Here is a 2,516-nt window from a genome sequence, read left to right as displayed (position 1 = left end):
CATGTTGACAGGAGACCGGGCACGGCCGGAAGGGGAAACGGCGCGGCGCCGTGCCGACCTTCTCTCACTGCGCATGGGCGGGCAGCGCGGCGTGGTGTCTGCAGTAGGGGCAACGGCAGCCTGGGGTGGCTGATGTCTGCATCTCTGTATCTTTCAGGGCACTGGGGAGCCGCCGTTGGGAGGCGAAAGAAGAGGGAATCCTGGGTGCAACTTGGTGTGCGCCCGCTGCCTCGGTAGAGCTCGTTTCCCGAGGAAGCCCCCGCGTTCCAGTAGCTCCTATGGAACACAAAGGGCTGGGGCTCTTCCCGGTCTTGTAGGTCTCCAGGTTTATGCCTTCAGTCGCAGATGAAAGCTTCTGCTGTTTGTGAGGATGTTCACTGCCTAGCTGGACAGGACTCAGCCTTCTGAACAAACCTGGCACCATGATGTCCCAGCGGCCTCCAGGTGCTCTGACGGAGTAAAAACAATGTTCCTGCTCCTTGAAATGTGAATTTCAACATATCTGTACCATCCAGAGGTCTTTGATGGGTAGAATCCCATACTCTACCACTTACTGTTACGTCAGCAACCCTCCATCACGTTTATGAAAAACACAGGCTCATTCTAATATCAGTTTTATCGTTGTCCTCTTTTCCCATCCTCTGCTTGGCTTGCTGTCAGTGCAGATTTGCAGATCCTGGAAAAGCAAGTAATCCAGCTAAGAAACCTCTTTGGGGGAAAAATAAATAAACAAACAAACAAATAAATAAATAAATTTGAAAGCAAGTTTTTCATCTGGAAATGTTTTGCCTTACTTAGAAGCATATTGGGGCATTACTATATCCAAACACCTGCGGGTTTATAGGACAGCCAGCCTCTTCTTAGTGGTTCCCAGTGCCAGCACAAGAGCCATTGGTACAAACTGGAGCACAGGAGGTTCCCTATGAACAGCAGGAAGCTCTGGGTGGCCCTGCTGCAGTGGGGCTGGGACTGGGAGATCCAGAGGGCCCTGCCTGCCTCAGTCATGCTAGGATTCTGATATCTGTTCCTTTTCAGTTTTGTCTTTCTCCTCCATACTGGAATTACTTCCCTAATCTGTACAAGCAAATGTTTGAGGTTTTGAGGAGGAGAAGGATAGATTGTTTCCAGTGAGAATTCAGTTCCTCTGACTTTAGTCTTCAAGCCACTTTATCTAGTGGAGAGATCTACAAGCAAGGGACAAACATTCCAGTTGCCTCACTTCTGGGCTTCTGTGTGTGTCAGCCAGATATGTACAGAAATACGTGTACTCCCTCACTAGCCTAAAAACAAACTGGGTATTCAGTATCTGTATTTCATCTAATGATTTTTGTGTTTAGCATATTGGACTTATCAAATGATCTGCAGAATTGTTCAGCCCTTTGGTTAGGCCAGTTTCTGGGTCACTGGTTTATTGGCAGAGAAATAGGTCAAGACCTGAGAACATATGTCGCAGCTCACATTAAAATTCAGGTTATCTGACTCTGGCCTGTAATAGACTTATCTTTTTCTTACTGAGTTTGTCTGAAAAATTATGCAGCATTATGCACCTTAATAAGACTGTTTCATATTTTATTTTTATGAAGGTAGTGGGACAACTAATAAGTTGCTAACATCCATAATGAATAAACTGAGAATTATTCACAGAATACGTAGAACTTCTGTTTCACAGCATTTCACTTTTTGTATGCTGGCATTAGCTAAGCACTGACAGCATATGCCTGACCAGATGAGAACTGACATCTATCTTGATCCTAATCTAGCTGCTGTCTAGACTGAGACAATGAAAACATTTTATCTCACCAATCCTTTAGCAAAAAAAAATAAAAAAAAAAAAAAAAATAAAATCAATACAGGAGAAAATGGGACTAGCCAGATAACTTTAATTTGGTATAATCCTATTATCTTATTCAGACAGTTCACAGTTTCACTGAGAAAAACACTTTGTATAGTTTGATATAATGTTGATGAAAACTACTTGCACATCCTTAAATTCTATTTGTCATTTTTGAAGTTTATTCTCTCTGCAAGTAACAGAATATCATTTCTCTGACTTTTGCATTTGAGAGCTAAATTTTGTTTTAGGCCATCAGCTATGCTGTTCTAGAACTACATTATTTTAAGATTTAAGGAGTCACTATATTTTCTTCTTTGTAACTGAATTTATTACACCCACAAACACAACGCTGCACTGTATCTACTTACGCAATCTATAATGCAGGTTTGTTCCCTAAAATGTGTTATGCATATTAAAGGTCTTGCACTAAAGACAAGTGACAAAGCATCATGGGAAAAGCATGCAAAATGTAAAAGAAATAGGATAACGATAGGTGTTTTCTAGAGAAAATTCAAGGTTTTCTTCTGTTTATTATATCTACTGTGAACATTTCATTAAAAAAAAAAGATAGGGTTAATAAATTACTGTTTGTATTTTACTTAACTCACTGAAACTCAGTGTAAGAAAGATAACTAGACAAGAAAAGGAATGACTTGGAAAATGAACTGAGCAGGAGGGATGA

Source organism: Meleagris gallopavo, chromosome 3 (assembly GCF_000146605.3).
Source record: "Meleagris gallopavo isolate NT-WF06-2002-E0010 breed Aviagen turkey brand Nicholas breeding stock chromosome 3, Turkey_5.1, whole genome shotgun sequence".
Classification (NCBI taxonomy): domain Eukaryota; kingdom Metazoa; phylum Chordata; class Aves; order Galliformes; family Phasianidae; genus Meleagris; species Meleagris gallopavo.
The sequence above is the reverse complement of the archived record's forward strand: the minus strand, read 5'-3'. Positions refer to the sequence as shown.